At 55.9% G+C, this 14,029-nt stretch overlaps 1 protein-coding gene across 2 annotated transcripts in view; it reads left to right on the forward strand.

Annotated features, from left to right (window-relative positions):
• Nucleotides 1–14,029, forward strand: part of TNS1 (tensin 1) — a 182,022-nt gene that overhangs the window by 56,988 nt on the left and 111,005 nt on the right. For both annotated transcript variants that reach the window (XM_039233097.1, XM_039233098.1), the window contains one exon: nucleotides 9,673–9,714. The gene's annotated coding sequence lies outside the window, so the exon portion shown is untranslated. The remainder of the gene's footprint in view (nucleotides 1–9,672; nucleotides 9,715–14,029) is intronic.

Consider the following 14,029-nt stretch of genomic DNA (forward strand, 5'->3'; position numbering starts at 1 on the left):
GGATCCGGGAAGGACTTCAGTCAGGAGAGTGACAGCAATGGATGCGCATTTTAGAAATAGCTCCCTGGCTGCCGAGTGGGGAATAGGTTAGAGGGCAAGACCCAAGGCAGAGACCTGAGTTAGGAGGCTCTCACAATAATCTCTGTGGCTAAGGGGACTGGAGGGTAGGGTGGCTTGGAGAGATATTTGGGCAGAAGAATTATCTGGGCTTGGTGGGAGGGAAGGGAAGGAGGAGTCAAGGCGGCCACTCAGGTTTCTGGCTCCATGACCTTGGGTGGCTGGGGTGGGGGAGTGGGGTGGTTGTCGGTGCTGAGCAAGAGAGCAGCGGGCGGAGGCAGGGTGGGGAGAGGGCCATGAGTCCAGTATGCTGACCAGTGTCAAGCCCCGGGCCCACCCTGCCTGAGCCTTCTTAGCCCTGCTGGTGCATTCCTGTGGCCCCATGTGCCCCACCCTCGTCTTGTGGCTATTGCTCAGCCCCTCTTGGACCCCTGGCTTACTCTCGGGTGCTCCCAATGGCCTGGCACGTAGTAGGTGCTCAGTAAAGGTTTGCTGACCTCAGCTTCTCTGAGTCCCCCGGTCACTGGAGTCTCATCCTAGGAAGGCTGGCCTGGTTGTAACCTCAGCCGTCTTGGACTCACTAATTGTGGGTGCGGCTAAGTGGGGCTCCAGAGCTGGGGTCCCAGCCAGGGCTCAAGGGGAGGCAAATCATCTGAGAAAGTGCTCTGCAAGCAGGCGGGCCTACAGCGTGGGCTGATCCGGGTGCTGTCTCTTGCCGTCTTCCGGAAGGGCTCCGCAAGGGACCAGCTTCAGTAGGTGGGGGCCTGCCGGCTGTACAGCAAGCATATACACTGCCCGGTCCACCGCACCCCCTTTCCTGTGGCTTGGAACCTTCCGGCGGGGCCAAGGAAGGCACACCCAGCTCTCCCCCTCTGTAGGCCTGAGCTTCAGAGGTCAGGCTGCCGCGTGTGGGTGTGGCTAAGAGGTCAGGGAGGTGTTGGCCTGGAGAGAAACTTCCCTGTCTGGGAAGCCCTTTCTTTTTCTTTTTCTTTTTTCTTTCTTTCTTTCTTTTTTTTTTTTTTTAAAAATAGTTTATTGTCAAGTTGATTTCCATATAACACCCAATGCTCATCCTCACAAGTGCCCTCCTCCATGCCCATCACCCCCCATCCCCCCCCACACCCATCAGTCCTCAGTTTGTTCTCAGCATTCAAGAGTCTCTCATGGTTTGCCTCTCTCCCTCTCCCCCACTATTTCCCCCCTTTCTTGAGTTGTGTTACCAGACCTGGAAGCTGGCAGTGGGCTGGGCGGCCAGTGCGTGGGGCCCGAGGAGAAGGTCTCCAGACAAGAGGGTGGACCGGGGAGTAAGGGTGGCTGCTGGGGCTCGGGGAATGGGTTGATCGGGTCAGTGGTTCAAGAGGTGTACGGCCCACAAGGATCTGGGGGGAGGCGTGGGGACAAGAGTCTTGCGGGCAGTGCCCAGAGTCGGCCCTCTGGGACTCCCCTCTGTTTCTTGTCTGAGTTGGAGCCTGAGCTGGGTTTGGGGAAAGGGCTGGTCCCCTGGCTCCGGAGGGGACTCTCAGCTGGGACGTGCCCTACCCCCCTCAGCTCGAGGTGTCCCTGGGAACAGGCCCCTTCTTGCCTCCAGGAACTGGATGCACTTCCTTTCCTGATCCCGAGCAGAACTCTATATAAGGGAAGGAAACAGCCGAGCAGGCCGGGAGCGAGCTCTGCTGAGGGCCTGGAGGGGAGGGCCTGGGCCTGGGAGGAAATGGAGTCAGGGCAGTGGCCGTCTTTTCCCCAGGAGCCCCCTGCCCAGGGCCTGGGGCTCAGAACCCCAGCCATCCCTTGGTCCACTTGGCTGGGCTCAGAGGGGCTGGCTGTGGTCTTCTTGCTGGAGCCCAGCACAGTTTTAAGTCTGAGGTCCTGGGCTGTCCACAGCCGAGGGGGGGCCTCTGGCTCTTTCCTCAGTCACGTGACACATGGGCTAGATCCTCTGGGATCCTATGGGATCATGGTCTGCATTATTCGTGACCCCCCATGGTGTCGCTTCACTGACCAGGGCTCACGTAGCACCGTGCTGGCCACAGGCTCCCTGAGCGGGGTCCCGAGGGTGAACAGCTGCTCCTGTGGGGAGGGTCCACTTGCTTTGTGCAGGGCAAGGCGGGAAGCAGTGGGGGCAGTGGTATCCTCCAGTGCTGTGGCTGGGGGAGGAGAAGTAGAGGCTGAGGGTAGGGGTCTATCCAAGTGTGTGTTTTGTTCGGGTAGGGATGAGGGCCTCTTGGTTTTAAGGTGTCCAGTGACCCCTTGTCTCTGGGCTTTCGATCTTCTCCTCTCCATCCCCTGCCCTCTCCCCATTATTAGTAGTGTTGCTGTTGCCTATATTCTGCCTGCCTTAAGCTTCACCATTCACTTCCCCTGCCTCCTCACCTACTCAGGCATCTTCAGTGGCTCCCCAGTGCCAGCATCTAAAAGCCTTAACTTCTTTGCTGGGCAGTCAGAGTTGCCCATGGTCCAGCCTAGAAAGAGTTTGCAGCCAGTCCTAGTCCTCCTTCCCTTTGTCTCCTTCAGTATGTCCTTTAGTGTCCCTCTTCCTTCCCTTCCCCAACCCCGTGTCCCAGCCAGAGGGTACTTCTGGTGGTTCCTTCTGCTGTGCCTTGTTCATGTGATCATTTTCCCTGAAATGCCCTTTCCTCATCTCCACCTCTTAAAACCCTATCCGTATAGTGAGCTCCAGGCTCTGAACAAGGCACCAGGGCTGCCCAGGCTTGGGGCTCTTAGAACAGGAGTGGGTGTGGCAGTCGGTAGACAAAAGCAATGTGTCCCGGAGGCCTGGCCCAGAGGCCCCTGCTCCGTGGACCCTGCCTCCCCGCTCCCTGTGCTCTCTGCTCTCACAGCCCTGATACCCGTGTGCGGTCACGGAGGCAGCGTGGTGTGCTGGGCAAGGTGGGTATCAGTCAGGCTGACCCAGGTGGCAGTCTGGGCACTGTCACTTGGTAGCTGTGCCATCTTGGATCTCACAGGATTGCTGAGAAGACTGCTTGAGATCTTGTGAGATGAGGGCACTAATGTCTACCTCAAGAAAGTCACAGGGAGAGGCGCCTGGGTGGCTCAGTAGGTTGGGTGTCCAGCTCTTGGTTTCGGCTCAGGTCATGATCTCACGGTTGTGGAATCGAGCCCTGGGTTGGGCTCTGTGCTGACAGTGTGGGGCCCACTTGGGATTCTGTCTCTCCCTCTCTCTGACCCTCCCCTGCTCTTTCTCTCTCTCTCTCTCAAAGAAATAAACATTAAAAAAAGGTCACAAGGAGTGTAAGGGGTAACATAGTGTGCCTGGCACACTGTGAGTGTACAAAAAACCTCAGCAGCTTCTGTTCCTTCTGCCATTACTACTACTAGCTGTTCAACTTGGGGCAATTGCTTAACCTCTCTGAGCCCCTTTGCCACAAAACCTTGTCATGGAGGCTAAATAAACATAATGTGTGTAAAGCCCAGCAGGCGCTCTGCAAACCCTCCTTTCCCCCCCTCCCGTGTACCTTCCGGTGTCGTTCGAGTTGGGTGCCTGGGGTTGTGGGGGCAGGGGTGTGTAGGATGTGTCAGCAGGGACTTCTGTGGAAAGCAGCCTGGGTGTCCATGGACGATGGATGGATAAACACAACGTGCTGTGCTTACACAGGGGAATAGTATTCAGCCCTAAAAAGGAAGGCAGCTCTGCTAAGCGGGATGACGTGAATGGATGACCCTCACACAGTCCTGGAGGCTGGAGGTCCACGGTCAAGGCGTTGGCACGTTTCATTTCCTCCGAGGCCCCTCTCCTTGCCTGTTCCTTGGGGCCTCACATGGTCCTCTAGTTTTGCATGTGCCCCTACGGACTCTCTGTGGGTGCTCTTCTTGTGAGGACACCAGCCACAGTGGATGAGGGCGCCCTGATGGCCTTGTGACTTCATCACCTCTTTAAAGACCTGTCTCTAAACACAGCCACATTCTGAGGCACTGGGGGGGTTGGGACTTCAACATATGAATTTGGGGGGATATAACTCAGCCCGTAACACGAAGTGAAATAAGCCAAACACAAGATGCTGCATGAGCCCCAGTGTATGAAGGCCTAGAACAGGTGAATTCATAGACACGAAAAGTGGATTAGAGATCGTCAGGGCCTGGGAGGAAAGGGGGAAGGGGTTCTTGTTTCAAGGGCGTGGGATCTCTGTTTGGGAAGATGAAAACATTCTGGAAACGGAGAAGGCTGATGGTTGTACAGCAGTGTCACTGCATTTGGTTGCTGTTAAATTGTACTCCTAGAAACAGTTAAAATGGCGGGGCGCCTGGGTGGCTCTGTCTGTAAAGCATCTGACTGCGGCTCCGGTCATGATCTCATTGTTCCGAGTTTGAGCCTTGCATCGGGCTCTGTACTGACAGCTCAAGGCCTGGAGCCCGCTTCGGGTTCTGTGTCTCCCTCCCTCTCTGCCCCTTCCCTACTCGCACTCTTTCTCTCAAAAATAAATAAACTTAAGGAAAAAAAAAGGTTAAAATAGTAAATTTTATGTTGTGTGCATTTTACCACACACAGAAAAAGGACTAGCTAGAGATAGGGGAAGAAAAGAACATTCTGCTCAGGATGGTAGGAAGTGCTGAAGCCAGAGACGCAAGCGGCTCTGGATTTGGCTGGGGAAGACAGCCCTGCCCAGCCCCAGGGGCCAGGCGGACTTGGGTGTGAGGAGCTCCTCCAAAGGGTTGGGCAAGTTTAAGAGTCTGGGGTTTTCTGTAACCGCGCCTGAGGCCCTGAGAACGGGTGGTGTCACCCAGCTGGTCCGGGTCCTGCCACCCGCATGTTCCTGAGGTGATGGGGGCCTTGCCAGGCGGGTACCTGGAGCCCACGGACCAAGATTTCACTTGCTGGGCACCCTTCCCCATCTGACTGACCTGGGACACGTGTCAGGATCTCTTTGAGCCTCCATTTTTTCACCTGTAAAATGGGAGCAATATTACTGACTCTGCAGGACTGGAAGGTGTCAGAGAGACTGGCGTGTGGCAGGATCAGGCCCCGCGCCTGGCACAAAGGAGGCGCCTAACAAATGGCAGTGCCTTTTACCACTAGTGGAGGCAGGTGCCTTCTTTTCTTGGGCCTTGAGGTCTTTCTTCTTTCTATAAGTACTTAGCGTGCAGCTACTATGTGCTGGGACCATGTGATGAACAAGACGTATTCCTTTGCTCTCATGGTGGTTGTTTTCTAGCGGGGGAAACATGGACAAGGAAACAGACACCTGCGTAATTAGAAATTGTAATTAGATCTGTGAAGGAAGAGATAAGAGTACAGGAGAGTGAATGTGTGTGCGTGCTTTTGTGTGTAACTTAAGGGAGTCAGGGAGGGCCTCTCGGGGGTGGTGGCATTTAAGCCATAACTAGAAGGCTGGGAAGGACTCAGCTATGCAGACAGTGGGCAGATGGAACAGCAATATGCAGAGACTCTGAGGAGGGGCAGAGCTAGGTGTGTTCAAAGGACTGAGAAAAGCCCCCCCCCCGCTTTATGTGTGGCTTTGGGTCCTTGACAAGGGGATGGACACAGAGATGACATGGGACAGGAGGGCAAGGGCCAGGTCATGCAGAGAGCCCCTGGCTGGCTGGCTGGCTGCTGTCTGGTGCTTTAGACCTTTGTGATCCCAGGGGAGTCTCCAAGGGTGTTACCTGTGGTTGGTATTGTGCTTGGGGACATTTGAAACTCAGGAAACATTAGTTGGGGGGGGGTGCTGATGGATGCCAGGCATCGGCCCTGGTCCGGCCCCCCGTAACTCTCCTCCTGGACGCACCTCCTTCCCCCCGCACCCCTCCCCCCCGTACTTTGCAGGCCCCAGAGCCAGACTGCTTTGCCACAGTGTCCTTGGGCAAATCGTTACCTTTTCTGTGCCTTATTTTCTTCACCTGTGAAAAGGGGTAATAAGTCTGTACTCCATGCATTAAAAAAAATGTTTACTTATTTATTTTTGGAAAGAGAGAGAGGGAGACAGAGAATCCCAAGCGGGCTCCACACCATCAGCACGGAGCCTGACATGGGGCTCGAACTCACAAACCATGAAATCATGACCTGAACTGAAATCAGGAGTTGGATGCTTAACCAACTGAACCACCCAGGCGCCCCGTTCATTTTTTATTAGGATCAAAATGAGTCTAAGAAAAGAGCTAGGGACAGTAGCAGACAGACAGCCACACTCCTCAAGCTTTCCGTTACTATTGTTGACCGTGGCTGCATGGAAATCAGCAGTTACAGGAGCATGGGCATAGCAGACAGGGCAGGAGCACATCTTGAGCTGGAGCCGGGCTCCTGGGTTAGCATCCTGCCTCCTCTATTGGACAGCTTGTTAACCTCCCTGTGCCTCAGCCTCCTTGTCCGTAAAACGGAGTGTTGAGGCTCTTTGTTGGAATGAATGCGTTAATTTATATGGAGTGTGAAGGACAGTGCCTGGTATATAGCAAGTGTACTGCGAGCATTTGCAGCTGCTGCTTTTATTGTTCTCTTTGTCAGGGTGGAAAGATTGCGCATCAGGCCAGCTCAGCCCCCAGAGTGTAGATGGGGTTTTGGAGGTACACCGGGGAGGAGGCTTACCTGAGGCTGACCTCCTGGGGCTGAGCCCTGGAGTCCTGCACTGCCCATGCCAGGGAAGCAGGGATACGACAGGGCTGGGACCCAGAGCCTCTGCGGACATGCCAGAGTCTGCCCTCTCTGCAGAGAGAGGGTTCCTAGCTTTGGTCCCTAAGGGGCAATGGGAGTGGTCAGTGCTGACACCCGGGGTGTGGGGCCGGAGGCACGGGCCACGGAGTGGCAGGGGGCCCTGGCTCTCCCTGGCACATTCCAGGCTCCTGAGACGGTGGCCAGGGGCCAGGGTGCCGGAGGGAAGGAGACAGCCTTTTAAGGAAACATTTCTTTGCTTACAAAAAAAAAAAAAAAAAGGAGAGAGAGAGAGAGAGAGAGACAAGAAACATTGAAACACACAACAAAGTTAGTGGGCTGGCCGGCCGGCTGGCCTGGAATGCACAGCTGTGGGCGGCGGGCAGAGGAGGCTGCTGGGGGGCAGCAGGCCATGAGGGGCACCCAGGCCCGCTGGCTGGGGGTCCACAGATTCCCCTCAGATCTGAGTCCTTAGAGGGTGGCTCTGCCTCATGGGGAGCAGAGCAGGGACCTGAGGTCAGGACACCTGGACCCCCATTATTTCTACTGCCCTAGGATGTTTCTAGGAGAGAGACCCCGCCCCCCTCCACTATTTCAGAGGATACTGTCCATTCTACCGCTGCTTTAAATGTGCCCATAACCTCCCCCTCAATCCCCGGACCCTGAATGAAGACTAGGAATCCCCTGGTGCCGTGGCGTGGGAGACAGTGGCTGTGGACGGGACTTACCTGGGCCTGGGATGCTGTGGCCCGAGCCCTTGATGTGGTCCTCCATCAGGATCCCAGCCCTGCCCAGCCCCAGCTCGGAAGGAAGGAGCAGAGCAGGGTGCTGCCCTGTGGATTGCACCTACTCCCACCCAGGGCCTGAGGGACCCGTAAATGACAGAGAGGTGGGGGAGACACAGGGGGCCTGGCCCCAGAAGGTTGAAGCCTACAGCCCCTGAGTGCGGTTGGGGGCCGGAGGAGACAGGGAGGAGGCCACTGCTAGATGCAGGACTCCTGCCCTGAAGGTGCCTGATGGGGACACCAGGGTCCCCCATGGCTGAGACCTTGTCTGGTGGGTGGGGCAGGTAGCGAGCCCTGCAGCCCACAGTCACCTCTGGGACCTTCCCTTCCTTCCCAGTCTGTTTTCCTGGCATCTTCCACCCCACCACAGGCCCTGTACCCCCCTCCCCAAAACTTCTAAGTCACTCATGGCTCCATGGCTGGTGTGTGTGTCAAGAACCCTGAACTTGTGGGAGCATTTCCCCCCCTTATTTCCTCATTCTCTTAAACACGGGGGATGAGTTCCCCTTCACATTTCATTTTGGGAATCAGAATGCCTGGGTTCAGATCTTGACCACTTATCAGCTCTGTGACCTTGGGCAGGTTGTTTAACTTCTCTGTGCCCCCTGACGCCTCAACTGAAGATATAATAGAACCTACCTTATTGGGTTGTTGGAAGGATTAAATGAGTTAATGTGTGTCAAGCATTGGTAATAATGCCTGTCATTTCTGTGGTCCATATTCAACAGGTGTTAGCTATCGTTCCCTTGTTTGGCCTCATAGGTGAGTCTCTCAACAGTCTGGGATTAATAGATAGATACAGTACAGGGTGATAGATACTGAGACTCAGCTCAGGCTTCCCTGCCTGGAGACTGAGTTGGGCAGGAAGCCTGTAGCAGGACTGGGTCAAGAAGCCAGGGATGCTAAACTCCCAGCTTCTCCACCCCTTGCAGAGCTCAGGGCACACCCTCATGTGCATGTTGTCCCCTTCTGGGCTGGTGTGTCAAGCCTAGAGATCCCTTGGGCTGCTCGGAGGACAGACTGGGTCAGGTGGAGGGAGGGCCTGGCAGAGGGTGGCTTCTTGTGAACAGCCAGGTCCAGCCGGGCCTAGGCTGTCACTGTGACTGCTTCCCTGGGGTGGTGGCTGGGCAGGGGCTGCCCACTGTCATGGTGACTGCTTCCCTGGGGTGGTGGCTGGGGCAGGGGCTGCCCACTGTCATGGTGACCACTTCCCTGGGGTGGTGGCTGGGGCAAGGACTGCCCACTGTCGTGGTGACTGCTTCCCTGGGGTGGTGGCTGGGGCAGGGGTTGCCCACTGTGTGAGAAGGCAACGACCCCTCTTTGGTGATCCAGGGCTTGTGCCCAGACACACTCATGCCTGAGGGAGAGCCCCCCCGCCCAGTCCCCTCTGTGGGCCCCTTGGGTTGGGAATTGGAGCCAAGACTGAGGTATGAGCTCCAAGAAAAACGTGTCCCAGCTAGAAAAAAAAAGAGCACACTGCGTCTCTGATAAACGGCCCTGCTAATTGTCAGGGTAGTGGTTTTGGCTGCCCTGCCTGGGGGGGAGGGTGTTATCTCAGGGAAGGAAGAAATACAGCCCTCCGTCCCTCCCTCCCCTGTCTGGAGGCCCAAATTGCCACCCCCCCACCCTCCATCAGAGAGGAGGATGAAGATGATGTTAAAAATAATGCTTGCCTGTAGAGGGTGCTTTCACCTCTCAAGGCTTTCTTGGGAAGAGCTGGGAGAGGCCCTTCACCAGCCTGCTTCCCACATGCCAAGTGGACCCAGGACACTGCAATTTTGAGTGAGATGAGCATTGGGGAGAACCTCCTTTCTTAGAGGTCTTAAACATGTTTTTCTAAAAATTTGAAACAAATCTTAGCATACTGTAGAACATAGAGCAAAAGCAAAAAAAAAAAAATCCTTATTCTTATTACCTTCACCCACTGTTCTTAAAAATCTTGGTGTACTGACCTCCAGTCTTCTGCATATTTTTCTACAGAATTGAAAACTTGTGATATACATTTCGTTTTTGCCTTCTGCCGCGCCTCCTCTACCCAGCGTTATTGCCTGAGATTTTCCCACGTCGCTGCACAGGCTTCTGATGGCCTCTTGAGCTGGAGATTGTCATTGTGTTGGGTTGAGGGAAGGGGTGTCTAGCGTGGAGGTGGGGCCATGGAATGATCTGAGGAAGCCCTGGTTTTCTATGGGGATGAAAGATGCTAACCTTGCCCTTTCTCTGTGCCTCCCACAGGTGGCGGCCCCCTGCATTCCTCCATCCAACCATGAACTGGTGGTGAGTGACAGTCCCTTCCCTACCCTGCTGGTCTCACCTCCTCTCCCCTCAGCTCCTTGGTTATAGCCAACTTTAGACCTAAGCATGCTGCTAGCCCCCGAGGGTGCTGGGCAATTGGGGGAGGAGGAGGAGGGGGACACTTCCTGAGGCCAAAGCTGGACTGGGAGGAAATGAGTCATGAGGCCCCTTCTGATGAGATGCAGGGCCTCTCATTTCAATTTGAGACTTAAGTCCTTGGAAAAACCCATAAAAGGGCATCTTGCATGCCTCTCCAGCCTGGCCAGGTGCCTGTTGTTCTGGGGCCTCTAGGACCAGGGAGTGGCATCACCTTCCACCTGCCTGGTCAGGGCTCAGGTACCCTTCGGCTGGAGGAAGGGGGATGGGAGGCATGATCCACGGAGATCACCTGCTTGGACAGGTGTTCACGTTCAGGTGGCCTGTTCTACCTCCATGCTCCTGGGCTGACTGCTTTTCTGCCCTGTCCCCCTGTCTCCCACCCTTCCCTCCCCCATCAGGCTTCCAGAAAAGTATGGATGGGGCAGGACTCATATGAGTTGTGGGCTGTGGAGAGGGGCCCGTTCCAGACTGATCCCAGCTGGGCTGATTTGGAACACTGGGAACTTTTCCTCCCTGCCCTCTCAGTGCCTCTTCACCCCGAGAAGGGCCGCTGCTCCCCCGCCCCGTGCTGGAGGCAGGCAGGGCCCTGGAGGCTGGAGGGGAGGGGTCTGCACCCTACAGGTACATGCACGTGGACGTGGGGTGTGTCACGGAGGGCCCTGGTGGGCACAGTCAGATTTGCTGGTGCAGAGGAGCCTGTGGTGACTCTGGTGAGGGCGGGGGCCCCGGGGAGGGAGCAGGGGTGTCCTTCAGGCTCAGGCTGTCCCGGGTATTGGAAAACTCACTCACCCTGGATACTGGAATCTTAGTCAGGCCACCTGGTCTCTTCTTTCCCTCTAATTCTCATTTGCCGAGTGACAGTGGACCAGTCCCTCCCTCCTTCCAGACCCCAGTTTCCCTTTCTGTCGACGAGATGCTCCTAAGGCCTTCTCAGTGCTAAGTGTCCCCTCCACTGCAGGTCACTGATGGAATGAAATCAAGTTTGTAGAAGCGCTTGTGTCTCAGACACCTCGGACCCTCGGTCGCACCCCCACCCTCTGGACCCCAGGCCCAGGCCCTGCCAAGCTGTTTCCCTTCTCTGCAGTGGCCGCCCCCTCCCCTCTGGTCTCCCCTGGCTCAGGCCCTCCTGGGCCTCAGCTCTGCCCAGCTGTGCTGCTCCAGATGTGAAGTGTTATTCGCGCAGAGCCCAGTCGCAGGTCATCTGACAACAGCAGGGGTGAGGTGCTGTGGGGTGGGGGGCAGTGGTGGTAGTGAGGAGGCCAGAGTGCAGGCCTGGTCTGCAGCCACCAGCGAGCAGTCTGGGATTGCTGAGGGTCACCGTGGCGGGCCGGAGCGGGGAGGAGGAGCATAACTCTCATCATTTCAACCCAACTGCCACCACCTCGCCTCTGAGAACAGAATGTCCTTGGCTGGTCTAGGACAGCTAGGGGGTCTGGGCTTTAGGGATCTTGGGGCAGAAGCCAGATTCCTGGCCATTTGGAGTCTTGTGAGCTTTGTTTATGTGAGGAAGGGGTCAGGGGTTGGGACACAAGGGAAGAGGTTGGCATTCCAGCTGGAAGGACGGCAGATGCCAGAAGGAACGCCTACCTGAGCGGGGCTGGGGAGTCTTCCCGTCGTCGGGGGGATGTGCTCTGCCTGTGCAGGGGGCTCTGCCCTTCCTGGAGGTTGGGTCAGCCACCTGGTGGTGGAGCCGCTGTGACACCAGATTGTGCTCGCAGAGGGCCCCCACCTGAGTCAGAACATATCCCCCCCCAGCACTGGTTAAGAGCCAGGGGTGAGACTACCCCCCTTTGGATCCTGGCTCCCTAGTCTGTGGTATGTGATCTTGGGCACACTGCTTAACCTCTCCAGACCTCAGTTTCCCTTCTGCACATTCAGATTTGGTAAGAGCAGCCACCGTGTAAGGTTGTTAGGAGAATAAAAGCAGCAAATGCATGTTTGTAATTCATCTGGATTCAGGGCCCTCCGGTGGCTGCCCACTTGATTTGTGAACAAGTCCAGCATTGGCCTGTACGTGGCCTACATGATGGGTTTCCTCTCTGCCCTCACCTCCTTCTGGAAGCTCTCTCCTTCACCGACACTGCTCCAGATACCTTGTCTTCTTGCCGCTCCTTGAACACACAGGCATGCTGCTGCTTCAGGGCTCTAGAGCCTGCAAGGCTCTTTCCTTCCCTCAGATCTGCCCGCAAGTGTGAGACTTCCCTTCCCCCAGCAACCCTGTCTCCCCTCCCTGCTTTCTGTGTCCCTCCACGTATTGCCGGCTGGTACACTGTGCGTCTTACAGGCCCCTCTCATACCAGCATGTGAGCTCTGTGTCGACAAGGGATTCTTATCTGTTGTGTCCAGGGCTGTATCCACTCCGTCCAGCACATAGTAGGTGCTCACTACGTGTTCACCAAGTGGCTAGGAGGAAAGCTCCTGCCGGATGCCTGGTGCAGATTAGGTGTTCAATAAGCAGGGCTGCTGCCGCTCCTATTCCCTGGCTTGCTGATGGGCGGGGGTCTATTGGGGGGGCTGAGCTCCCGCCGGACTCTCTCCTGCTGTCCCCAGGGAGTGGGAAAGTGGCCCAAGGGAAAGCAGGGAGAAAGTTTGGCCTCCCCCGGAGAGCACTCAGCACCTGTTTCCTCAAGGCAGGCGAGGCAAGTGCTTTGAACAGGTTCACAAGAGGGAGGAAAGGGCGGGATATATTTTTTCCTTCCTTTTGCATTTGCTGCCTCTCCTTCAGCCTCGGCCGAGCTGGTCTCTGGCCTCCCTGCCCCCTTCCTTCGTGCCTCACACCGTGTGCGTCTGTCCGTGGTGTTTTCTCCGTGTCTCAGTTGGGCCCCAGCTCTCCCTCTGGCCTCACCCGTCCTGCTGAGATCTTCCCCCTACCCCCCTGGGACCGGGAGCCTTCACCCTGGGCACAGGATTTCTGCCCAGCTTCTGCCTGCCAGACACATTTTCCAGCCTGTGCCAGGCCAGCCAGGGCAAAGTGGCTTAATCTTCAACCCGTGTTTTCATCTTACTCAACAGATGTTGCCCAAGGCCTTGGGCAGAAGGGTCCTGGGGTCACCTCCCTCCTGTGGGGTCTGTCGGTGGGGGCAGGATGAAGAGGGGAGAGGGCTTGTTTGCCACGGACACTCCTGATCCTTGGAAATTGCTGAAGCAGCTCTTCCCAGCTTCTGAAAAATAAGAGTCAAAAGGAATTTCCCGAGGGTGGTAGCCAAGTGGGGTGGCCACCAAAGTCTGCCAGAGGGTAAGCCCTCGTGCACACGCAGCCTGGCACCCAGGGGACCTGGGCTGGTGGAAGATGGGTGCGCAATACTTCTCCTCACACAGACCAGCCCCCTGGCAGTTGCGCAAAATGGTCTTGTGGAATGATTGGAGGTCAGGTGCAGAGTCTGGGGGTGGAGGGAGGGGGAGGAGGTGAACGGGGACACTGGGAATCCCAGGCTGACTCGCCCAGCATGGCAACTGGAGCAGTTCTTCAGTGGTAACCTTCATACGGAACTTTCTACTTGCCAAATATTGTTCTGAAAGCTTTACAAAAATAAACTCATTTATTCTTCATGACAACGCAGCAAGAGAGATGCTGTGATTATGCCAGTGTTACAGACGAGGAACTGAGACATCAGGCCACAGAGCTATTCAAAAGGGGGAGCTGGGATTTTAACCTAGTAATTCAGCACCACAGTGCACCCTCCTGACCAATCAGTAATGACAAATGTCATTCACTTGAGTGGCACCTGTGGTTTTCGAAGTCCTTCCCCTGCCATCGGGCCATGGGGAATGCACAGTGAGTTGTGTGGAGGTCTGGGTACTACCGAGCAAGTGTGACACCAGCCTGGCTAGGCAGGAGGAGTGCATTATGCAGAGGAACAATCAGAAAGGCTAGGTGACTTGTTCCTGGTCACACAGCAGTTGAGGGAGCTGGGTCAGGAGTATGGTTTAATTTTTTTATTTTTTAAAGTTTATTTATTTTGAGAGAGAACATGTGAGCAGCAGAGTGACAGAGAGAGAGGGAGAGAGAATCCCAAGCAGCCTCCAAGCTGTCAGCAGCTTGGGGCTTGATCCCATGCAGCACGAGATTATGACATGAGCTGAAATCAAGAGTCAGGTGCCCAACTGACTGAGCCCCCACGCCCCCAGGTGCTCCTGGAGTGGGGGTTTCAATTCCTGGTTCTGCTTTCTCCCCAGGATACCCTAGATGCTTTCTGCT

This window comes from Hyaena hyaena, unplaced genomic scaffold (assembly GCF_003009895.1).
Source record: "Hyaena hyaena isolate Hyena2069 unplaced genomic scaffold, ASM300989v1 scaffold_71, whole genome shotgun sequence".
NCBI classification, from domain to species: domain Eukaryota; kingdom Metazoa; phylum Chordata; class Mammalia; order Carnivora; family Hyaenidae; genus Hyaena; species Hyaena hyaena.